Source organism: Leptodactylus fuscus, unplaced genomic scaffold, assembly GCF_031893055.1.
Source record: "Leptodactylus fuscus isolate aLepFus1 unplaced genomic scaffold, aLepFus1.hap2 HAP2_SCAFFOLD_146, whole genome shotgun sequence".
Taxonomy (NCBI): domain Eukaryota; kingdom Metazoa; phylum Chordata; class Amphibia; order Anura; family Leptodactylidae; genus Leptodactylus; species Leptodactylus fuscus.
In genome coordinates, this window is record NW_027440168.1 from 53,933 (window position 1) to 79,504 (window position 25,572).

General features: G+C 51.0%; 1 long non-coding RNA gene and 1 pseudogene across 1 annotated transcript; both read left to right on the forward strand.

Moving 5' to 3' along the window:
* Window positions 1-12: 12 nt before the first annotated feature.
* On the forward strand, window positions 13-11,478 carry LOC142187233 (kazal-type serine protease inhibitor domain-containing protein 1-like; annotated as a pseudogene).
* On the forward strand, window positions 1,904-2,833 carry LOC142187230 (uncharacterized). The gene is made up of 3 exons (XR_012712547.1): window positions 1,904-1,937; window positions 2,312-2,345; window positions 2,479-2,833. It is a non-coding gene; the product is annotated as an uncharacterized LOC142187230 (long non-coding RNA).
* Window positions 11,479-25,572: the final 14,094 nt, after the last annotated feature.

Here is a 25,572-nt window from a genome sequence, read left to right on the forward strand (position 1 = left end):
TCACTGGCCACCATGTACCCTGCCCTCACCCTGGTCACCTTCCTTCTCTTCCCCTTCCCGGCTTTGCCTCGGATTCTCCCCCATCGAGGTTGGTCCCAATGAAGTGGAAGGTAAAGAGACTTGTCCGGTGTGTGAGGAATCCCGCTGCCCCTCCGTGCCGCAACCTTGTCCTGCTGGCAGGGTCAGGGACTATTGTGGCTGCTGCTGGGAGTGTGCCAATGTGGAGGGGCAACGCTGTGACCTGCCCTGGCAAAGGCATCATTATGGCCCCTGCGGAGGGCAGCTGCAGTGCCAGGTAGTGGCCGGCCACGGCCCGGAGCCCCAATGTGTCTGCCCCAGTCAGGACAGCGTGTGTGGGACCGACCGAAGGACCTACAAAAACATCTGCCGACTACAGGAGGTCGCCCAAACCCGCAGGAGGAAGGTCCTGAGCCTGGCCCACACCGGAGCCTGCCGAGAAGGTGAGACCATCCAACTGCACCCCAGGGAGATGTCCCTAGTATGGAGGTAACATGGTGGTCAATGGGGCCGAGGCCTGAGGCCTGTGTATTAGGAGACGTCATGTCCCCATATCTGTCTATTAGGAAGAGAGGTCGTGTCCCCATGTCTGTGTATTAGGAGACGTCATGTCCCCATATCTGTCTATTAGGAAGAGAGGTCGTGTCCCCATGTCTGTGTATTAGGAGGAGAGGTCGTGTCCCCATGTCTGTGTATTAGGAGACGTCATGTCCCCATGTCTGTGTATTAGGAAGAGAGGTCGTGTCCCCATGTCTGTGTATTAGGAGGAGAGGTCGTGTCCCCATGTCTGTGTATTAGGAGGAGAGGTCGTGTCCCCATGTCTGTGTATTAGGAGGAGAGGTCGTGTCCCCATGTCTGTGTATTAGGAGGAGAGGTCGTGTCCCCATGTCTGTGTATTAGGAGGAGAGGTCGTGTCCCCATGTCTGTGTATTAGGAGGAGAGGTCGTGTCCCCATGTCTGTGTATTAGGAAGAGAGGTCGTGTCCCCATGTCTGTGTATTAGGAGGAGAGGTCGTGTCCCCATGTCTGTGTATTAGGAAGAGAGGTCGTGTCCTCATGTCTGTGTATTAGGAAGAGAAGTCGTGTCCTGATTTCTATGTATTAGGAGAGGTCGTGTCCCCATGTCTGTGTATTAGGAGGAGACGTCATGTCCCCATATCTGTGTATTAGGAGGAGAGGTCGTGTCCTGATGTCTATGTATTAGGAGGAGAGGTCGTGTCCCAGTGTCTGTGTATTAGGAGGAGAGGTCGTGTCCCCATGTCTGTGTATTAGGAAGAGAGGTCGTGTCCTCATGTCTGTGTATTAGGAGGAGAGGTCGTGTCCCCATGTCTGTGTATTAGGAAGAGAGGTCGTGTCCCCATGTCTGTGTATTAGGAGGAGAGGTCGTGTCCCGATGTCTGTGTATTAGGAAGAGAAGTCGTATCCTGATGTCTATGTATTAGGAGAGGTCGTGTCCCCATGTCTTTGTATTAGGAGGAGAGGTCGTGTCCTGATGTGTGTGTATTAGGAAGAGAGGTTGGTTCCCGATGTCTGTGTATTAGGAGGAGAGGTCATGTCCTGATGTCTGTGTATTAGGAGGAGAGGTCGTGTCCCCATGTCTGTGTATTAGGAAGAGAGGTCGTGTCCCCATGTCTGTGTATTAGGAGGAGAGGTCGTGTCCCCATGTCTGTGTATTAGGAGGAGAGGTCGTGTCCCCATGTCTGTGTATTAGGAGGAGAGGTCGTGTCCCCATGTCTGTGTATTAGGAGGAGAGGTCGTGTCCCCATGTCTGTGTATTAGGAAGAGAGGTCGTGTCCCCATGTCTGTGTATTAGGAGGAGAGGTCGTGTCCCCATGTCTGTGTATTAGGAAGAGAGGTCGTGTCCTCATGTCTGTGTATTAGGAAGAGAAGTCGTGTCCTGATTTCTATGTATTAGGAGAGGTCGTGTCCCCATGTCTGTGTATTAGGAGGAGACGTCATGTCCCCATATCTGTGTATTAGGAGGAGAGGTCGTGTCCTGATGTCTATGTATTAGGAGGAGAGGTCGTGTCCCAGTGTCTGTGTATTAGGAGGAGAGGTCGTGTCCCCATGTCTGTGTATTAGGAAGAGAGGTCGTGTCCTCATGTCTGTGTATTAGGAGGAGAGGTCGTGTCCCCATGTCTGTGTATTAGGAAGAGAGGTCGTGTCCCCATGTCTGTGTATTAGGAGGAGAGGTCGTGTCCTGATGTCTATGTATTAGGAGGAGAGGTCGTGTCCCCATGTCTGTGTATTAGGAAGAGAGGTCGTGTCCCCATGTCTGTGTATTAGGAGGAGAGGTCGTGTCCCGATGTCTGTGTATTAGGAAGAGAAGTCGTATTCTGATGTCTATGTATTAGGAGAGGTTGTGTCCCCATGTCTTTGTATTAGGAGGAGAGGTCGTGTCCTGATGTGTGTGTATTAGGAAGAGAGGTTGGTTTCCGATGTCTGTGTATTAGGAGGAGAGGTCATGTCCTGATGTCTGTGTATTAGGAGGAGAGGTCGTGTCCCTATGTCTGTGTATTAGGAAGAGAAGTCGTGTCCTGATGTCTGTGTATTAGGAGAGGTCGTGTCCTGATGTCTATGTATTAGGAGACGTCATGTCCCCATGTCTTTGTATTAGGAGGAGAGGTCGTGTCCCAATGTCTGTGTATTAGGAGGAGAGGTCATGTCCTGATGTCTGTGTATTAGGAGGAGAGGTCGTGTCCTGATGTCTGTGTATTAGGAGACGTCATGTCCCCATGTCTGTGTATTAGGAAGAGAGGTCGTGTCCCCATGTCTGTGTATTAGGAAGAGAGGTCGTGTCCCAATGTCTGTGTATTAGGAGGAGAGGTCATGTCCTGATGTCTGTGTATTAGGAGGAGAGGTCGTGTCCCTATGTCTGTGTATTAGGAGGAGAGGTCGTGTCCTCATGTCTGTGTGTCTGTATATTAAACTGGATGCACCTGTATGTTACACTGAACGTGCCTGTATATTAGATTGGATGTATCTGTATATTACACTGGACGTGCTTGTATATGACATTGGATGTGTCTGTATATTAGACTGAATGTGCCTGTATATTACACTGGACGTGCCTGTATATTAGTTTAGATGTGCCTGTATATTAGACTGAATGTGCCTGTATATTACACTGGACGTGTCTGTATATTAAATTGGATGTGCCTGTACATTATACTGGACGTGCCTGTATATTACACTAGACGTGCCTGTATATTACACTGGATGTGCCTGTATATTACACTGGATGTGCCTGTATATTACATTGGACATGCCTGTACATTACACTGAACGAGCCTGTATATTAGATTGGATGTACCTGTATATTAGATTGGATATACCTGTATATTACACTGGATGTGCCTGTATATTACACTGGATGTGCCTGTATATTACACTGGATGTGCCTGTACATTACACTGGATGTGCCTGTATATTACACTGGATGTGCCTGTATATTACACTGGATGTGCCTGTATATTACACTGGATGTGCCTGTACATTACACTGGATGTGCCTGTATATTACACTGGATGTGCCTGTATATTACACTGGATGTGCCTGTACATTACACTGGATGTGCCTGTATATTACACTGGACATGCCTGTACATTACACTGAATGTGCCTGTATATTACACTGGATGTGCCTGTATATTACACTGGACATGCCTGTATATTACACTGGATGTGCCTGTATATTACACTGGATGTGCCTGTACATTACACTGGATGTGCCTGTACATTACACTGGATGTGCCTGTATATTACACTGGATGTGCCTGTATATTACACTGGATGTGCCTGTATATTACACTGGATGTGCCTGTACATTACACTGGATGTGCCTGTATATTACAATGGATGTGCCTGTATATTACACTGGATGTGCCTGTACATTACACTGGATGTGCCTGTATATTACACTGGACATGCCTGTACATTACACTGAATGTGCCTGTATATTACACTGGATGTGCCTGTATATTACACTGGACATGCCTGTATATTACACTGGATGTGCCTGTATATTACACTGGACATGCCTGTACATTACACTGAATGTGCCTGTACATTACACTGAACGTGCCTGTATATTACACTGGACATGCCTGTACATTACACTGAACGTGCCTGTATATTACACTGGATGTGCCTGTATATTACACTGGACATGCCTGTACATTACACTGGACGTGCCTGTATATTAGATTGAATGTGCCTGTATATTACACTGGATGTGCCTGATGGAGGGTAGAGGTTTATAATGGACTCTATGTGTGGTCTCCACAGCTCCGATTCTTCTCAGTTCTCCTGGGGACATGGTGGTTGTGATTGGTCAGAGCGTCCTGCTGGGCTGTGAAGTGTCTGCACAACCAATAGCAGAGATAGAATGGAGGAAGGATGGGGTGGAGCGAGCACTGTCAGGGGAGCACCGCCATATCATCATACAGGTAACATAGCGCAATATCCATGACATCTAGATCTACACTCTATATAGTCCCATCTGACCACATCAGACTGCTTATTCCTCTCAGACTCCTGAAAACTCCAAACTCCTTTGTCCTTTTCAGAGTGCTTCAGAACCCACCAGGCCTCTTTGACACATACAGACGCCTCTGTCCCCTTTCAGACTCCTCTGTCCCCCTTCAGTCTCCTCCATCCCTCTTCAGACAGATACGTCCCACTTCAGACTCCTCCGCCCCCCTTCAGTCTCCTCCGCCCCCTTGAACTCCTCCATCCCCCCTTCAGACTCCTCCGTCCCCCTTCAGTCTCCTCCGTCCCCCTTCAGTCTCCTCCGACACCCTTTCAGACTTCTCCGTCCCCCTTCAGACTCCTCTGTCCCCCTTTAGACTCCTCCGCCCCCTTTAGTCTCCTCCATCCCCCTTCAGTCTCCTCCGTCCCCCTTCAGACTCCTCCGCCCCCTTTCAGACTTCTCTGTCCCCCTTCAGACTCCTCTGTCCCCCTTCAGACTCCTCCGCCCCCCTTCAGTCTCCTCCGCCCCCCTTCAGTCTCCTCCGCCCCCCTTGAACTCCTCCATCCCCCCTTCAGTCTCCTCCGTCCCCCTTCAGACTCCTCCGCCCCCTTTCAGACTCCTCCGTCCCCCTTGAGACTCCTCCACCCCCTTTCAGACTCCTCCGTCCCCCTTCAGACTCCTCCGCCCCCTTTCAAACTTCTCCGTCCCCCTTCAGACTCCTCCGTCCCCCTTCAGTCTCCTCCATCCCCCTTCAGACTCCTCCATCCCCCCTTCAGTCTCCTCTGTCCCCCTTCAGACTCCTCTGTCCCCCTTCAGTCTCCTCCGCCCCCCTTCAGTCTCCTCCGCCCCCCTTCAGTCTCCTCCGTCCCCCTTCAGACTCCTCCGCCCCCTTTCAGACTCCTCCGTCCCCCTTGAGACTCCTCCACCCCCTTTCAGACTCCTCCGTCCCCCTTCAGACTCCTCCGCCCCCTTTCAAACTTCTCCGTCCCCCTTCAGACTCCTCCGTCCCCCTTCAGTCTCCTCCATCCCCCTTCAGACTCCTCCGTCCCCCTTTCAGACTCCTCCGTCCCCCTTCAGACTCCTCCGCCCCCCTTCAGTCTCCTCCATCCCCCTTCAGACTCCTCCGTCCCCCTTTCAGACTCCTCCGTCCCCCTTCAGACTCCTCCGCCCCCCTTCAGTCTCCTCCGCCCCCCTTCAGTCTCCTCCGCCCCCCTTCAGACTCCTCCGCCCCCCTTCAGACTCCTCCGCCCCCTTTCAGACTTCTCCGTCCCCCTTCAGACTCCTCCGCCCCCCTTCAGACTCCTCCGCCCCCTTTCAGACTTCTCCGTCCCCCTTCAGACTCCTCCGTCCCCCTTCAGACTCCTCCGCCCCCCTTGAACTCCTCCGTCCCCCTTCAGTCTCCTCCGCCCCCTTGAACTCCTCCGTCCCCCTTCAGTCTCCTCCGCCCCCTTGAACTCCTCCGTCCCCCTTCAGTCTCCTCCGTCCCCCTTCAGATTCCTCCGCCCCCCTTCAGTCTCCTCCGTCCCCCTTCAGACTCCTCCATCCCCCTTTCAGACTCCTCCATCCCCCTTCAGTATCCTCCGTCCCCCTTCAGACTCCTCCGTCACCCTTCAGTCTCCTCCATCCCCCTTCAGACTCCTCCGACCCTCTTCAGACTTCTCCGTCTCCCTTCAGACTCCTCCGTCCCCCTTTCAGACTCCTCCGTCCCCCTTCAGACTCCTCCGCCCCCCTTCAGACTCCTCCGCCCCCCTTCAGTCTCCTCCGCCGCCCTTCAGTCTCCTCCGCCCCCCTTCAGACTCCTCCGCCCCCCTTCAGTCTCCTCCGCCGCCCTTCAGTCTCCTCCGCCCCCCTTCAGACTCCTCCGTCCCCCTTCAGTCTCCTCCGCCCCCTTGAACTCCTCCGTCCCCCTTCAGTCTCCTCCGCCCCCTTGAACTCCTCCGTCCCCCTTCAGTCTCCTCCGTCCCCCTTCAGATTCCTCCGCCCCCTTCAGTCTCCTCCGTCCCCCTTCAGACTCCTCCATCCCCCTTTCAGACTCCTCCATCCCCCTTCAGTATCCTCCGTCCCCCTTCAGACTCCTCCGTCCCCCTTTCAGACTCCTCCGTCCCCCTTCAGACTCCTCCGCCCCCCTTCAGTCTCCTCCGCCGCCCTTCAGTCTCCTCCGCCCCCCTTCAGACTCCTCCGTCCCCCTTCAGACTCCTCCGCCCCCCTTCAGATTTCTCCGCCCCCCTTGAACTCCTCCATCCCCCTTCAGTCTCCTCCGCCCTCTTGAACTCCTCCGTCCCCCTTCAGTCTCCTCCGTCCCCCTTCAGACTCCTCCGTCCCCCTTCAGTCTCCTCCGCCCCCTTGAACTCCTCCGTCCCCCTTCAGTCTCCTCCGCCCCCCTTCAGACTCCTCCGTCCCCCTTCAGTCTCCTCCGCCCCCTTGAACTCCTCCGTCCCCCTTCAGTCTCCTCCGCCCCCTTGAACTCCTCCGTCCCCCTTCAGACTCCTCCGTCCCCCTTCAGACTCCTCCGTCCCCCTTCAGTCTCCTCCGCCCCCTTGAACTCCTCCGTCCCCCTTCAGTCTCCTCCGTCCCCCTTCAGATTCCTCCGCCCCCCTTCAGTCTCCTCCGTCCCCCTTCAGACTCCTCCGTCCCCCTTTCAGACTCCTCCGTCCCCCTTCAGTATCCTCCGTCCCCCTTCAGACTCCTCCGTCACCCTTCAGTCTCCTCCGCCCCCCTTCAGACTCCTCCGACCCTCTTCAGACTTCTCCGTCTCCCTTCAGACTCCTCCGTCCCCCTTCAGTCTCCTCCACCCCCCTTCAGACTCCTCCGTCCCCCTTTCAGACTCCTCCGTCCCCCTTCAGACTCCTCTGCCCCCCTTCAGTCTCCTCCGCCCCCCTTCAGTCTCCTCCGCCCCCCTTTAGTCTCCTCCGCCCCCCTTCAGTCTCCTCCACCCCCCTTCAGTCTCCTCCGTCCCCCTTCAGACTCCTCCGCCCCCTTCAGTCTCCTCCGCCCCCCTTCAGTCTCCTCCGCCCCCCTTCAGTCTCCTCCGCCCCCCTTTAGTCTCCTCCGCCCCCCTTCAGTCTCCTCCACCCCCCTTCAGACTCCTCCGCCCCCCTTCAGTCTCCTCCGCCCCCCTTCAGTCTCCTCCGCCCCCCTTCAGACTCCTCCGCCCCCTTGAACTCCTCCATCCCCCTTCAGTCTCCTCCACCCCTTTGAACTCCTCCGTCCCCCTTCAGACTCCTCCATCCCCCTTCAGACTCCTCCATCCCCCTTCAGACTCCTCCATCACTCAGAGTCCTACGCCCCCCTTCAGACTCCTCCGTCCCCCTTCAGACTCCTCCGTCCCCCTTCAGTCTCCTCCGTCCCCCTTCAGTCTCCTCCGCCCCCCTTGAACTCCTCCGTCCCCCTTCAGACTCCTCCATCCCCCTTCAGACTCCTCCATCACTCAGAGTCCTACGCCCCCCTTCAGACTCCTCCGTCCCCCTTCAGACTCCTCCGTCCCCCTTCAGACTCCTCCGTCCCCCTTCAGTCTCCTCCGTCCCCCTTCAGTCTCCTCCGCCCCCCTTGAACTCCTCCGTCCCCCTTCAGACTCCTCTGTCCCCCTTCAGTCTCTTCCGTCCTCCTTCAGTCTCCTCCGCCCCCCTTCAGTCTCCTCCACCCACCTTGAACTCCTACGCCCCCCTTCAGACTCCTCTGTCCCCCTTCAGACTCCTCCATCCCCCTTCAGTCTCCTCCGCCCCCCTTGAACTCCTCCGTCCCCCTTCAGTCTCCTCCACCCCCTTCAGTCTCTTCCGTCCTCCTTCAGACTCCTTCGTCCTTCTGTCTCCTCCGTCCCCCTTCAGTCTCCTCCGCCCCCTTGAACTCCTCCGTCCCCCTTCAGTCTCCTCCGTCCCCCTTCAGATTCCTCCGCCCCCTTCAGTCTCCTCCGTCCCCCTTCAGACTCCTCCATCCCCCTTTCAGACTCCTCCATCCCCCTTCAGTATCCTCCGTCCCCCTTCAGACTCCTCCGTCCCCCTTTCAGACTCCTCCGTCCCCCTTCAGACTCCTCCGCCCCCCTTCAGTCTCCTCCGCCGCCCTTCAGTCTCCTCCGCCCCCCTTCAGACTCCTCCGTCCCCCTTCAGACTCCTCCGCCCCCCTTCAGATTTCTCCGCCCCCCTTGAACTCCTCCATCCCCCTTCAGTCTCCTCCGCCCCCTTGAACTCCTCCGTCCCCCTTCAGTCTCCTCCGTCCCCCTTCAGACTCCTCCGTCCCCCTTCAGTCTCCTCCGCCCCCTTGAACTCCTCCGTCCCCCTTCAGTCTCCTCCGCCCCCCTTCAGACTCCTCCGTCCCCCTTCAGTCTCCTCCGCCCCCTTGAACTCCTCCGTCCCCCTTCAGTCTCCTCCGCCCCCTTGAACTCCTCCGTCCCCCTTCAGACTCCTCCGTCCCCCTTCAGACTCCTCCGTCCCCCTTCAGTCTCCTCCGCCCCCTTGAACTCCTCCGTCCCCCTTCAGTCTCCTCCGTCCCCCTTCAGATTCCTCCGCCCCCCTTCAGTCTCCTCCGTCCCCCTTCAGACTCCTCCGTCCCCCTTTCAGACTCCTCCGTCCCCCTTCAGTATCCTCCGTCCCCCTTCAGACTCCTCCGTCACCCTTCAGTCTCCTCCGCCCCCCTTCAGACTCCTCCGACCCTCTTCAGACTTCTCCGTCTCCCTTCAGACTCCTCCGTCCCCCTTCAGTCTCCTCCACCCCCCTTCAGACTCCTCCGTCCCCCTTTCAGACTCCTCCGTCCCCCTTCAGACTCCTCTGCCCCCCTTCAGTCTCCTCCGCCCCCCTTCAGTCTCCTCCGCCCCCCTTTAGTCTCCTCCGCCCCCCTTCAGTCTCCTCCACCCCCCTTCAGTCTCCTCCGTCCCCCTTCAGACTCCTCCGCCCCCTTCAGTCTCCTCCGCCCCCCTTCAGTCTCCTCCGCCCCCCTTTAGTCTCCTCCGCCCCCCTTCAGTCTCCTCCACCCCCCTTCAGACTCCTCCGCCCCCCTTCAGTCTCCTCCGCCCCCCTTCAGTCTCCTCCGCCCCCCTTCAGACTCCTCCGCCCCCTTGAACTCCTCCATCCCCCTTCAGTCTCCTCCACCCCTTTGAACTCCTCCGTCCCCCTTCAGACTCCTCCATCCCCCTTCAGACTCCTCCATCCCCCTTCAGACTCCTCCATCACTCAGAGTCCTACGCCCCCCTTCAGACTCCTCCGTCCCCCTTCAGACTCCTCCGTCCCCCTTCAGTCTCCTCCGTCCCCCTTCAGTCTCCTCCGCCCCCCTTGAACTCCTCCGTCCCCCTTCAGACTCCTCCATCCCCCTTCAGACTCCTCCATCACTCAGAGTCCTACGCCCCCCTTCAGACTCCTCCGTCCCCCTTCAGACTCCTCCGTCCCCCTTCAGTCTCCTCCGTCCCCCTTCAGTCTCCTCCGCCCCCCTTGAACTCCTCCGTCCCCCTTCAGACTCCTCTGTCCCCCTTCAGTCTCTTCCGTCCTCCTTCAGTCTCCTCCGCCCCCCTTCAGTCTCCTCCACCCACCTTGAACTCCTACGCCCCCCTTCAGACTCCTCTGTCCCCCTTCAGACTCCTCCGTCCCCCTTCAGTCTCCTCCGCCCCCCTTGAACTCCTCCGTCCCCCTTCAGTCTCCTCCACCCCCTTCAGTCTCTTCCGTCCTCCTTCAGACTCCTTCGTCCTTCTGTCTCCTCCGTCCCCCTTCAGTCTCCTCCACCCCCCTTGAACTCCCCCGTCCCCCTTCAGACGCCTCTTTGTGCACACCTTAAGACCCTTTTGTACCCTGTAAATCCTCCTTTCTCCTCTGGACACCTCTGTTCCTTCCACATACATCTGTCAGCTCCCGACCCTTGTTCATTTCCAGATCTCTCTGTCCACTCCAGATTACTTTGTCCCCCGAGATACATTTGTTCTGCCCCCTCTATATTTGTCTATTCCCTCCAAACCCCTCTGTTTCCCCAGAGACCCCTGCTGGGGCGAATGTTACTTGAGACCAAAGGATCAGGCCTATTGAGATTCAGCATGCGTGATCTTTCTTTCCCTGGGACATCTGCTATCGTAGTCCAGATAACTCCTATATACCTCCAATGTGTATGGTCACCTGACCTGTATATACAATACTGTTCATCCCAACCTGACACCATCCATCTAACCTCACCTCATCTCAAGCAGTCCACACACACTTTCCTCACTTCGGATGTCTCTTTTTGGGCACAGTCTCGTGGAGGTCCTCAGCGTCATCAGGTGAATAGTTGGCTTCAGATTCACCAGGTCCAGCAGAGGGATGCTGGAGTATACACCTGCCGGGCTTGGAACGTGTTTGGAGAAGTGTCCAGCTCAGCGAGGCTCCGCGTTATTTCACAAGGTGAGATGTTCATACTCCATCACCATGTCAATAATGGAAGACATTCGGCCATATTTGTTTATCATGCCCATAACTGAGGATGCTTGGTCATATTAGATTACCATTCCATAATGGAGGACACTCAGATAGGATTCGGTCATACCTCATTACATTAGAGAGTGGAGCTCGACCACCATGGATGGTCCTCCGCACATCCTTACCACACACAATGGAGGATGGTCATCATGAGAAGCATTCATAGATTTACAATACAACACTCTTTCTATAGCCATGGTGATGACATTGTCTTGTACCCTTAGATTCTCCACTAGCCTCGGAGGTCTCGCATCACCTGGTCGGGGTGTTTGATGTGTCAGATGATGAAGATGACCCAACCAGAGAGGGGCCTTCAGGGTCACATGAGTGAAGATGGAGGACGGAGGACAAGCATGTGGTGTGGGACAGCAGAGACTTTGTTATAGGATAGGAGCAGATGAGATGGAGAAACCACCAATAATGGTCCAGGTGGAGCTACGGCAAGCTTGGCCGTAGTGAGGTGGGACCAGTACAGAAGCCAATGACCCGCTGGTCTCCAACTCCAACAATTATAGAATAATGTGTGAAATATTTCCGGAATTATCATGTAAATAAAAAGAAAACATATCGACAATCACTTCAAGTCTTCATATCAGTATTCTAGATCCTGGACAGACATGACTTCTAGTCTCTACACTGGACAGACATGACTTCTAGTCTCTACACTGGACTCTGGACAGACATGACTTCTAGTCTCTACACTGGACTCTGGACAGACATGACTTCTAGTCTCTATACTGGACCCTGGACAGACATGACTTCTAGTCTCTATACTGGACAGACATGACTTCTAGTCTCTATACTGGACCCTGGACAGACATGACTTCAAGTCTCTACACTGGACCCTGGACAGACATGACTTCTAGTCTCTACACTGGACCCTGGACAGACATGACTTCTAGTCTCTACACTGGACAGACATGACTTCTAGTCTCTACACTGGGCTCTAGACAGACATGACTTCTAGTCTCTACACTGGACCCTGGACAGACATGACTTTTAGTCTCTACAATGGGCTCTAGACAGACATGACTTCTAGTCTCTACACTGGACAGACATGACTTCTAGTCTCTACACTGGACTCTGGACAGACATGACTTCTAGTCTCTACACTGGGCTCTAGACAGACATGACTTCTAGTCTCTATACTGGACCCTGGACAGACATGACTTCTAGTCTCTATACTGGACCCTGGACAGACATGACTTCTAGTCTCTACACTGGACTCTGGACAGACATGACTTCTAGTCTCTACACTGGACCCTGGACAGACATGACTTCTAGTCTCTACACTGGACTCTGGACAGACATGACTTCTAGTCTCTACACTGGACAGACATGACTTCTAGTCTCTACATTGGACCCTGGACAGACATGACTTCTAGTCTCTACACTGGGCTCTGGACAGACATGACTTCTAGTCTCTACACTGGACTCTGGACAGACATGACTTCTAGTCTCTACACTGGACAGACATGACTTCTAGTCTCTACATTGGACCCTGGACAGACATGACTTCTAGTCTCTATACTGGACCCTGGACAGACATGACTTCTAGTCTCTATACTGGACCCTGGACAGACATGACTTCTAGTCTCTATACTGGACCCTGGACAGACATGACTTCTAGTCTCTATACTGGACCCTGGACAGACATGACTTCTAGTCTCTACACTGGACCCTGGACAGACATGACTTCTAGTCTCTATACTGGACCCTGGACAGACATGACTTCTAGTCTCTACACTGGACCCTGGACAGACATGACTTCTAGTCTCTACACTGGACCCTGGACAGACATGACTTCTAGTCTCTATACTGGACCCTGGACAGACATGACTTCTAGTCTCTATACTGGACCCTGGACAGACATGACTTCTAGTCTCTACACTGGACTCTGGACAGACATGACTTCTAGTCTCTACACTGGGCTCTAGACAGACATGACTTCTAGTCTCTACACTGGACAGACATGACTTCTAGTCTCTACATTGGACCCTGGACAGACATGACTTCTAGTCTCTACACTGGACCCTGGACAGACATGACTTCTAGTCTCTACACTGGACTCTGGACAGACATGACTTCTAGTCTCTACACTGGACAGACATGACTTCTAGTCTCTACCCTGGACCCTGGACAGACATGACTTCTAGTCTCTACACTGGACCCTGGACAGACATGACTTCTAGTCTCTACACTGGACCCTGGACAGACATGACTTCTAGTCTCTACACTGGACAGACATGACTTCTAGTCTCTACACTGGACCCTGGACAGACATGACTTTTAGTCTCTACACTGGGCTCTAGACAGACATGACTTCTAGTCTCTACACTGGACAGACATGACTTCTAGTCTCTACACTGGGCTCTAGACAGACATGACTTCTAGTCTCTATACTGGACCCTGGACAGACATGACTTCTAGTCTCTATACTGGACCCTGGACAGACATGACTTCTAGTCTCTACACTGGACTCTGGACAGACATGACTTCTAGTCTCTACACTGGACTCTGGACAGACATGACTTCTAGTCTCTACACTGGACAGACATGACTTCTAGTCTCTACATTGGACCCTGGACAGACATGACTTCTAGTCTCTACACTGGGCTCTGGACAGACATGACTTCTAGTCTCTACACTGGACTCTGGACAGACATGACTTCTAGTCTCTACACTGGACAGACATGACTTCTAGTCTCTACATTGGACCCTGGACAGACATGACTTCTAGTCTCTATACTGGACCCTGGACAGACATGACTTCTAGTCTCTATACTGGACCCTGGACAGACATGACTTCTAGTCTCTATACTGGACCCTGGACAGACATGACTTCTAGTCTCTATACTGGACCATGGACAGACATGACTTCTAGTCTCTACACTGGACCCTGGACAGACATGACTTCTAGTCTCTATACTGGACCCTGGACAGACATGACTTCTAGTCTCTACACTGGACCCTGGACAGACATGACTTCTAGTCTCTACACTGGACCCTGGACAGACATGACTTCTAGTCTCTATACTGGACCCTGGACAGACATGACTTCTAGTCTCTATACTGGACCCTGGACAGACATGACTTCTAGTCTCTACACTGGACTCTGGACAGACATGACTTCTAGTCTCTACACTGGGCTCTAGACAGACATGACTTCTAGTCTCTACACTGGACAGACATGACTTCTAGTCTCTACATTGGACCCTGGACAGACATGACTTCTAGTCTCTACACTGGACCCTGGACAGACATGACTTCTAGTCTCTACACTGGACTCTGGACAGACATGACTTCTAGTCTCTACACTGGACTCTGGACAGACATGACTTCTAGTCTCTACACTGGACTCTGGACAGACATGACTTCTAGTCTCTACACTGGACTCTGGACAGACATGACTTCTAGTCTCTACACTGGGCTCTAGACAGACATGACTTCTAGTCTCTATACTGGACCCTGGACAGACATGACTTCTAGTCTCTACACTGGACCCTGGACAGACATGACTTCTAGTCTCTACACTGGACTCTGGACAGACATGACTTCTAGTCTCTACACTGGACTCTGGACAGACATGACTTCTAGTCTCTACACTGGACCCTGGACAGACATGACTTCTAGTCTCTACACTGGACTCTGGACAGACATGACTTCTAGTCTCTACACTGGACTCTGGACAGACATGACTTCTAGTCTCTACACTGGACCCTGGACAGACATGACTTCTAGTCTCTACACTGGACTCTGGACAGACATGACTTCTAGTCTCTACACTGGACTCTGGACAGACATGACTTCTAGTCTCTATACTGGACCCTGGACAGACATGACTTCTAGTCTCTACACTGGACCCTGGACAGACATGACTTCTAGTCTCTATACTGGAGCCTGGACAGACATGACTTCTAGTCTCTATACTGGACCCTGGACAGACATGACTTCTAGTCTCTATACTGGACCCTGGACAGACATGACTTCTAGTCTCTATACTGGACCCTGGACAGACATGACTTCTAGTCTCTATACTGGACCTTGGACAGACATGACTTCAAGTCTCTATACTGGACCCTGGACAGACATGACTTCTAGTCTCTACACTGGACAGACATGACTTCTAGTCTCTACACTGGACCCTGGACAGACATGACTTCTAGTCTCTATACTGGACCCTGGACAGACATGACTTCTAGTCTCTATACTGGACCCTGGACAGACATGACTTCTAGTCTCTATACTGGACCTTGGACAGACATGACTTCTAGTCTCTATACTGGACCCTGGACAGACATGACTTGTAGTCTCTACACTGGACTCTGGACAGACATGACTTCTAGTCTCTACACTGGACCCTGGACAGACATGACTTCTAGTCTCTACACTGGACCCTGGACAGACATGACTTGTAGTCTCTACACTGGACTCTGGACAGACATGACTTCTAGTCTCTACACTGGACAGACATGACTTCTAGTCTCTACACTGGACCCTGGACAGACATGACTTGTAGTCTCTACACTGGACTCTGGACAGACATGACTTCTAGTCTCTACACTGGATAGACATGACTTCTAGTCTCTACACTGGACAGACATGACTTCTAGTCTCTACACTGGGCTCTAGACAGACATGACTTCTAGTCTCTATACTGGACCCTGGACAGACATGACGTCTAGTCTCTACACTGGACTCTAGACAGACATGACTTCTACTATCTATACTGGGCTCTAGACAGACATGACTTCTAGTCTCTACACTGGACTCTGGACAGACATGACTTCTAGTCTCTACACTGGGCTTTAGACAGACATGACTTCTAGTCTCTACACTGGACTCTGGACAGACATGACTTCTAGTCTCTATACTGGACCCTGGACAGACATGACTTCTAGTCTCTACACTGGACTCTAGACAGACATGACTTCTACTATCTATACTGGACCCTGGACAGACATGACTTCTAGTCTCTACACTGGACTCTGGACAGACATGACTTCTAGTCTCTATACTGGACTCTGGACAGACATGACTTCTAGTCTCTACACTGGACCCTGGACAGACATGACTTCTAGTCTCTATACTGGACTCTGGACAGACATGACTTCTAGTCTCTACACTGGACCCTGGACAGACATGACTTCTATTCTCTACACTGGGCTCTAGACAGACATGACTTCTAGTCTCTACACTGGACTCTGGACAGACATGACTTCTAGTCTATACACTGGACCCTGGACAGACATGACTTCTAGTCTCTATACTGGACCTTGGACAGACATGACTTCTAGTCTCTATACTGGACCCTGGACAGACATGACTTCTAGTCTCTACACTGGACCCTGGACAGACATGACTTGTAGTCTCTACACTGGACTCTGGACAGACATGATTTCTAGTCTCTACACTGGATAGACATGACTTCTAGTCTCTACACTGGACAGACATGACTTCTAGTCTCTACACTGGGCTCTAGACAGACATGACTTCTAGTCTCTATACTGGACCCTGGACAGACATGACGTCTAGTCTCTACACTGGACTCTAGACAGACATGACTTCTACTATCTATACTGGGCTCTAGACAGACATGACTTCTAGTCTCTACACTGGACTCTGGACAGACATGACTTCTAGTCTCTACACTGGGCTTTAGACAGACATGACTTCTAGTCTCTACACTGGACTCTGGACAGACATGACTTCTAGTCTCTATACTGGACCCTGGACAGACATGACTTCTAGTCTCTACACTGGACTCTAGACAGACATGACTTCTACTATCTATACTGGACCCTGGACAGACATGACTTCTAGTCTCTACACTGGACTCTGGACAGACATGACTTCTAGTCTCTACACTGGACCCTGGACAGACATGACTTCTAGTCTCTATACTGGACCCTGGACAGACATGACTTCTAGTCTCTACACTGGACCCTGGACAGACATGACTTCTAGTCTCTATACTGGACCTTGGACAGACATGACTTCTAGTCTCTACACTGGACCCTGGACAGACATGACTTCTAGTCTCTATACTGGACTCTGGACAGACATGACTTCTAGTCTCTACACTGGACCCTGGACAGACATGACTTCTATTCTCTACACTGGGCTCTAGACAGACATGACTTCTAGTCTCTACACTGGACTCTGGACAGACATGACTTCTAGTCTCTACACTGGACCCTGGACAGACATGACTTCTAGTCTCTATACTGGACCTTGGACAGACATGACTTCTAGTCTCTATACTGGACCCTGGACAGACATGACTTCTAGTCTCTATACTGGACCCTGGACAGACATGACTTCTAGTCTCTATACTGGACCTTGGACAGACATGACTTCTAGTCTCTATACTGGACCCTGGACAGACATGACTTCTAGTCTCTACACTGGACCCTGGACAGACATGACTTCTAGTCTCTATACTGGACCCTGGACAGACATGACTTCTAGTCTCTATACTGGACCCTGGACAGACATGACTTCTAGTCTCTATAATGGACCCTGGACAGACATGACTTGTAGTCTCTACACTGGACTCTGGACAGACATTACTTCTAGTCTCTACACTGGACCCTGGACAGACATGACTTCTAGTCTCTATATTGGACCCTGGACAGACATGACTTCTAGTCTCTACACTGGACTCTGGACAGACATGACTTCTAGTCTCTACACTGGACTCTGGATAGACAAGACTTCTAGTCTCTACACTGGACAGACATGACTTCTAGTCTCTACACTGGGCTCTAGACAGACATGACTTCTAGTCTCTATACTGGACCCTGGACAGACATGACTTCTAGTCTCTATACTGGACCCTGGACAGACATGACTTCTAGTCTCTACACTGGACCCTGGACAGACATGACTTCTAGTCTCTACACTGGACTCTGGACAGACATGACTTCTAGTCTCTACACTGGACTCTGGACAGACATGACTTCTAGTCTCTACACTGGACTCTGGACAGACATGACTTCTAGTCTCTACACTGGACTCTGGACAGACATGACTTCTAGTCTCTATACTGGACCTTGGACAGACATGACTTCTAGTCTCTACACTGGACAGACGACTTCTAGTCTCTACACTGGACCCTGGACAGACATGACTTCTAGTCTCTACACTGGACTCTGGACAGACATGACTTCTAGTCTCTACACTGGACTCTGGACAGACATGACTTCTAGTCTCTACACTGGACCCTGGACAGACATGACTTCTAGTCTCTACACTGGACTCTGGACAGACATGACTTCTAGTCTCTACACTGGACTCTGGACAGACATGACTTCTAGTCTCTACACTGGACTCTGGACAGACATGACTTCTAGTCTCTACACTGGACTCTGGACAGACATGACTTCTAGTCTCTATACTGGACCTTGGACAGACATGACTTCTAGTCTCTACACTGGACAGACGACTTCTAGTCTCTACACTGGACTCTGGACAGACATGACTTCTAGTCTCTACACTGGACTCTGGATAGACATGACTTCTAGACTCTATACTGGGCTCTAGACAGACATGACTTCTAGTCTCTATACTGGACAGACATGACTTCTAGTCTCTATACTGGACCTTGGACAGACATGACTTCTAGTCTCTATACTGGACCCTGGACAGACATGACTTGTAGTCTCTACACTGGACTCTGGGCAGACATGACTTCTAGTCTCTACACTGGACCCTGGACAGACATGACTTCTAGTCTCTATACTGGACCCTGGACAGACATGACTTGTAGTCTCTACACTGGACTCTGGACAGACATGACTTCTAGTCTCTACACTGGACTCTGGATAGACATGACTTCTAGTCTCTACACTGGACAGGCATGACTTCTAGTCTCTACACTGGGCTCTAGACAGACATGACTTCTAGTCTCTATACTGGACCCTGGACAGACATGACGTCTAGTCTCTACACTGGACTCTAGACAGACATGACTTCTACTATCTATACTGGGCTCTAGACAGACATGACTTCTAGTCTCTACACTGGACTCTGGACAGACATGACTTCTAGTCTCTACACTGGACTCTGGACAGACATGACTTCTAGTCTTTACACTGGACTCTGGACAGACATGACTTCTAGTCTCTACACTGGACTCTGGATAGACATGACTTCTAGTCTCTACACTGGACAGACATGACTTCTAGTCTCTACACTGGACCCTGGACAGACATGACTTCTAGTCTCTATACTGGACCCTGGACAGACATGACTTGTAGTCTCTACACTGGACTCTGGACAGACATGACTTCTAGTCTCTACACTGTACCCTGGACAGACATGACTTCTAGTCTCTACACTGGACTCTGGACAGACATGACTTCTAGTCTCTACACTGGACCCTGGACAGACATGACTTCTAGTCTCTACACTGGACCCTGGACAGACATGACTTGTAGTCTCTACACTGGACTCTGGACAGACATGACTTCTAGTCTCTACACTGGACTCTGGATAGACATGACTTCTAGTCTCTACACTGGACAGACATGACTTCTAGTCTCTACACTGGGCTCTAGACAGACATGACTTCTAGTCTCTATACTGGACCCTGGACAGACATGACGTCTAGTCTCTATACTGGACCCTGGACAGACATGACTTCTACTATCTATACTGGGCTCTAGACAGACATGACTTCTAGTCTCTACACTGGACTCTGGACAGACATGACTTCTAGTCTCTATACTGGACCCTGGACAGACATGACTTCTAGTCTCTACACTGGACTCTGGACAGACATGACTTCTAGTCTCTATACTGGACCCTGGACAGACATGACTTCTAGTCTCTACACTGGACCCTGGACAGACATGACTTCTACTATCTATACTGGGCTCTAGACAGACATGACTTCTAGTCTCTACACTGGACTCTGGACAGACATGACTTCTAGTCTCTACACTGGACTCTGGAAAGACATGACTTCTAGTCTCTACACTGGGCTCTAGACAGACATGACTTCTAGTCTCTACACTGGGCTCTAGACAGACATGACTTCTAGTCTCTACACTGGACTCTGGAAAGACATGACTTCTAGTCTCTACACTGGGCTCTAGACAGACATGACTTTTAGTCTCTACACTGGACTCTAGACAGACATGACTTCTACTATCTATACTGGGCTCTAGACAGACATGACTTCTAGTCTCTACACTGGACCCTGGACAGACATGACTTCTAGTCTCTACACTGGACCCTGGACAGACATGACTTCTAGTCTCTATACTGGACCCTGGACAGACATGACTTCTAGTCTCTATACTGGACCCTGGACAGACATGACTTCTAGTCTCTACACTGGACTCTGGACAGACATGACTTCTAGTCTCTACACTGGGCTCTAGACAGACATGACTTCTAGTCTCTACACTGGACAGACATGACTTCTAGTCTCTACATTGGACCCTGGACAGACATGACTTCTAGTCTCTACACTGGACCCTGGACAGACATGACTTCTAGTCTCTACACTGGACTCTGGACAGACATGACTTCTAGTCTCTACACTGGACAGACATGACTTCTAGTCTCTACCCTGGACCCTGGACAGACATGACTTCTAGTCTCTACACTGGACCCTGGACAGACATGACTTCTAGTCTCTACACTGGACCCTGGACAGACATGACTTCTAGTCTCTACACTGGACAGACATGACTTCTAGTCTCTACACTGGACCCTGGACAGACATGACTTTTAGTCTCTACACTGGGCTCTAGACAGACATGACTTCTAGTCTCTACACTGGACAGACATGACTTCTAGTCTCTACACTGGACTCTGGACAGACATGACTTCTAGTCTCTACACTGGGCTCTAGACAGACATGACTTCTAGTCTCTATACTGGACCCTGGACAGACATGACTTCTAGTCTCTATACTGGACCCTGGACAGACATGACTTCTAGTCTCTACACTGGACTCTGGACAGACATGACTTCTAGTCTCTACACTGGACTCTGGACAGACATGACTTCTAGTCTCTACACTGGACAGACATGACTTCTAGTCTCTACATTGGACCCTGGACAGACATGACTTCTAGTCTCTACACTGGGCTCTGGACAGACATGACTTCTAGTCTCTACACTGGACTCTGGACAGACATGACTTCTAGTCTCTACACTGGACAGACATGACTTCTAGTCTCTACATTGGACCCTGGACAGACATGACTTCTAGTCTCTATACTGGACCCTGGACAGACATGACTTCTAGTCTCTATACTGGACCCTGGACAGACATGACTTCTAGTCTCTATACTGGACCCTGGACAGACATGACTTCTAGTCTCTATACTGGACCCTGGACAGACATGACTTCTAGTCTCTACACTGGACCCTGGACAGACATGACTTCTAGTCTCTATACTGGACCCTGGACAGACATGACTTCTAGTCTCTACACTGGACCCTGGACAGACATGACTTCTAGTCTCTACACTGGACCCTGGACAGACATGACTTCTAGTCTCTATACTGGACCCTGGACAGACATGACTTCTAGTCTCTACACTGGACTCTGGACAGACATGACTTCTAGTCTCTACACTGGGCTCTAGACAGACATGACTTCTAGTCTCTACACTGGACAGACATGACTTCTAGTCTCTACATTGGACCCTGGACAGACATGACTTCTAGTCTCTACACTGGACCCTGGACAGACATGACTTCTAGTCTCTACACTGGACTCTGGACAGACATGACTTCTAGTCTCTACACTGGACTCTGGACAGACATGACTTCTAGTCTCTACACTGGACTCTGGACAGACATGACTTCTAGTCTCTACACTGGACTCTGGACAGACATGACTTCTAGTCTCTACACTGGGCTCTAGACAGACATGACTTCTAGTCTCTATACTGGACCCTGGACAGACATGACTTCTAGTCTCTACACTGGACCCTGGACAGACATGACTTCTAGTCTCTACACTGGACTCTGGACAGACATGACTTCTAGTCTCTACACTGGACTCTGGACAGACATGACTTCTAGTCTCTACACTGGACCCTGGACAGACATGACTTCTAGTCTCTACACTGGACTCTGGACAGACATGACTTCTAGTCTCTACACTGGACTCTGGACAGACATGACTTCTAGTCTCTACACTGGACCCTGGACAGACATGACTTCTAGTCTCTACACTGGACTCTGGACAGACATGACTTCTAGTCTCTACACTGGACTCTGGACAGACATGACTTCTAGTCTCTATACTGGACCCTGGACAGACATGACTTCTAGTCTCTACACTGGACCCTGGACAGACATGACTTCTAGTCTCTATACTGGAGCCTGGACAGACATGACTTCTAGTCTCTATACTGGACCCTGGACAGACATGACTTCTAGTCTCTATACTGGACCCTGGACAGACATGACTTCTAGTCTCTATACTGGACCCTGGACAGACATGACTTCTAGTCTCTATACTGGACCTTGGACAGACATGACTTCAAGTCTCTATACTGGACCCTGGACAGACATGACTTCTAGTCTCTACACTGGACAGACATGACTTCTAGTCTCTACACTGGACCCTGGACAGACATGACTTCTAGTCTCTATACTGGACCCTGGACAGACATGACTTCTAGTCTCTATACTGGACCCTGGACAGACATGACTTCTAGTCTCTATACTGGACCTTGGACAGACATGACTTCTAGTCTCTATACTGGACCCTGGACAGACATGACTTGTAGTCTCTACACTGGACTCTGGACAGACATGACTTCTAGTCTCTACACTGGACCCTGGACAGACATGACTTCTAGTCTCTACACTGGACCCTGGACAGACATGACTTGTAGTCTCTACACTGGACTCTGGACAGACATGACTTCTAGTCTCTACACTGGACAGACATGACTTCTAGTCTCTACACTGGACCCTGGACAGACATGACTTGTAGTCTCTACACTGGACTCTGGACAGACATGACTTCTAGTCTCTACACTGGATAGACATGACTTCTAGTCTCTACACTGGACAGACATGACTTCTAGTCTCTACACTGGGCTCTAGACAGACATGACTTCTAGTCTCTATACTGGACCCTGGACAGACATGACGTCTAGTCTCTACACAGGACTCTAGACAGACATGACTTCTACTATCTATACTGGGCTCTAGACAGACATGACTTCTAGTCTCTACACTGGACTCTGGACAGACATGACTTCTAGTCTCTACACTGGGCTTTAGACAGACATGACTTCTAGTCTCTACACTGGACTCTGGACAGACATGACTTCTAGTCTCTATACTGGACCCTGGACAGACATGACTTCTAGTCTCTACACTGGACTCTAGACAGACATGACTTCTACTATCTATACTGGACCCTGGACAGACATGACTTCTAGTCTCTACACTGGACTCTGGACAGACATGACTTCTAGTCTCTACACTGGACCCTGGACAGACATGACTTCTAGTCTCTATACTGGACCCTGGACAGACATGACTTCTAGTCTCTACACTGGACCCTGGACAGACATGACTTCTAGTCTCTATACTGGACCTTGGACAGACATGACTTCTAGTCTCTACACTGGACCCTGGACAGACATGACTTCTAGTCTCTATACTGGACTCTGGACAGACATGACTTCTAGTCTCTACACTGGACCCTGGACAGACATGACTTCTATTCTCTACACTGGGCTCTAGACAGACATGACTTCTAGTCTCTACACTGGACTCTGGACAGACATGACTTCTAGTCTCTACACTGGACCCTGGACAGACATGACTTCTAGTCTCTATACTGGACCTTGGACAGACATGACTTCTAGTCTCTATACTGGACCCTGGACAGACATGACTTCTAGTCTCTACACTGGACCCTGGACAGACATGACTTGTAGTCTCTACACTGGACTCTGGACAGACATGATTTCTAGTCTCTACACTGGATAGACATGACTTCTAGTCTCTACACTGGACAGACATGACTTCTAGTCTCTACACTGGGCTCTAGACAGACATGACTTCTAGTCTCTATACTGGACCCTGGACAGACATGACGTCTAGTCTCTACACTGGACTCTAGACAGACATGACTTCTACTATCTATACTGGGCTCTAGACAGACATGACTTCTAGTCTCTACACTGGACTCTGGACAGACATGACTTCTAGTCTCTACACTGGGCTTTAGACAGACATGACTTCTAGTCTCTACACTGGACTCTGGACAGACATGACTTCTAGTCTCTATACTGGACCCTGGACAGACATGACTTCTAGTCTCTACACTGGACTCTAGACAGACATGACTTCTACTATCTATACTGGACCCTGGACAGACATGACTTCTAGTCTCTACACTGGACTCTGGACAGACATGACTTCTAGTCTCTACACTGGACCCTGGACAGACATGACTTCTAGTCTCTTTACTGGACCCTGGACAGACATGACTTCTAGTCTCTACACTGGACCCTGGACAGACATGACTTCTAGTCTCTATACTGGACCTTGGACAGACATGACTTCTAGTCTCTACACTGGACCCTGGACAGACATGACTTCTAGTCTCTATACTGGACTCTGGACAGACATGACTTCTAGTCTCTACACTGGACCCTGGACAGACATGACTTCTATTCTCTACACTGGGCTCTAGACAGACATGACTTCTAGTCTCTACACTGGACTCTGGACAGACATGACTTCTAGTCTCTACACTGGACCCTGGACAGACATGACTTCTAGTCTCTATACTGGACCTTGGACAGACATGACTTCTAGTCTCTATACTGGACCCTGGACAGACATGACTTCTAGTCTCTATACTGGACCCTGGACAGACATGACTTCTAGTCTCTATACTGGACCTTGGACAGACATGACTTCTAGTCTCTATACTGGACCCTGGACAGACATGACTTCTAGTCTCTACACTGGACCCTGGACAGACATGACTTCTAGTCTCTATACTGGACCCTGGACAGACATGACTTCTAGTCTCTATACTGGACCCTGGACAGACATGACTTCTATTCTCTATAATGGACCCTGGACAGACATGACTTGTAGTCTCTACACTGGACTCTGGACAGACATTACTTCTAGTCTCTACACTGGACCCTGGACAGACATGACTTCTAGTCTCTATATTGGACCCTGGACAGACATGACTTCTAGTCTCTACACTGGACTCTGGACAGACATGACTTCTAGTCTCTACACTGGACTCTGGATAGACAAGACTTCTAGTCTCTACACTGGACAGACATGACTTCTAGTCTCTACACTGGGCTCTAGACAGACATGACTTCTAGTCTCTATACTGGACCCTGGACAGACATGACTTCTAGTCTCTATACTGGACCCTGGACAGACATGACTTCTAGTCTCTACACTGGACCCTGGACAGACATGACTTCTAGTCTCTACACTGGACTCTGGACAGACATGACTTCTAGTCTCTACACTGGACTCTGGACAGACATGACTTCTAGTCTCTACACTGGACTCTGGACAGACATGACTTCTAGTCTCTACACTGGACTCTGGACAGACATGACTTCTAGTCTCTATACTGGACCTTGGACAGACATGACTTCTAGTCTCTACACTGGACAGACGAC